General features: G+C 36.1%; 1 protein-coding gene across 1 annotated transcript in view; it reads left to right on the top strand.

The window, feature by feature from the left end:
* The window catches only part of LOC127433331 (metalloprotease TIKI1-like), a 67,921-nt gene extending 67,577 nt beyond the window's left edge, over positions 1–344 (top strand). The window contains exon 7 of the mRNA XM_051685133.1: positions 1–344. This exon is cut by the window's left edge and continues 315 nt beyond it. The gene's annotated coding sequence lies outside the window, so the exon portion shown is untranslated.
* The last annotated feature ends 618 nt before the right edge of the window (positions 345–962 follow it).

Below are 962 nucleotides of genomic sequence, written 5' to 3' on the forward strand. Positions count from 1 at the left end.
TGAAGAATCACTTTCATGTATATAAATATCAGATGTATCATAGATGTAATTTAGAGTTATGAATAAAGCATTTGTTTGTTTACTTATATATAAATAAAGAGTCATTATATTTTTGTGACTAAATCAGGTACTAACCAGCATTCAATTGTGCATTTTTCTCATATTTCACTTCTGTAAATGATCATTTGCTTTCTAACTGTCAGTGTCATGCCTTGATTGTTTAAAGACTGTGTTTTGTGTATGAATAGAGATTATTCTTTTAATTTATTGAATAGATAGTTTTGTTTATCTGAATGTGTTTGTGCTTGTTTTGGATCGTTTGCATGACACATTATAAAATCATATTTCTGATATCCTGTATCATTGACTCCTGTGTGTGTGTGCTATGATGTTATAGTTATCTGTACTGTCTGTGCTGTTAAAAACAAACTATAGAGTTTAAGGTTCTTAATATGAAGATGAGACTATAAAGAGAGACATTTATAGTTTTCTACATCAGTGTTTTTCAGATCTGGAGTCACACGGACAGCAGGGAAAACCGTTTGAGAAGCACTAAACCAGTAAGAAATCACTGGATCAGTACAGCTGATGATGTCACATCCTGAACAAAGCTGTGATCGGTTTGTTCTAGTAACATCTGGAGTGCTGTTATTTACAGTGTGTCTTGTGTTGATGACGGATCACAGCACACAGTTTGATGTTGTTCCGCTCACAGTGTGTTTATGTCTGAATCTCTGGCGTAACGGCAGCAGCACGCTTCTATTTCCAGTGTGTTTTATGGCTAGTTGGTAGACGCAGATGTAGAATGCGTCATTCTCTACGGTTCGCTTCCAGGAGGCGAGCAGATGTTTCTTAAAATGCCAAGCGTTCGCTCTTCACAGCAGATGATGCACAAGAGTCCCTGTCAAGTGCGCTTCAGAAATTGATGAAATGTGCCAAAAATGTTTTCATGTAGGTTTTTT

This window comes from Myxocyprinus asiaticus, chromosome 4, assembly GCF_019703515.2.
Source record: "Myxocyprinus asiaticus isolate MX2 ecotype Aquarium Trade chromosome 4, UBuf_Myxa_2, whole genome shotgun sequence".
In the NCBI taxonomy this organism is placed as follows: domain Eukaryota; kingdom Metazoa; phylum Chordata; class Actinopteri; order Cypriniformes; family Catostomidae; genus Myxocyprinus; species Myxocyprinus asiaticus.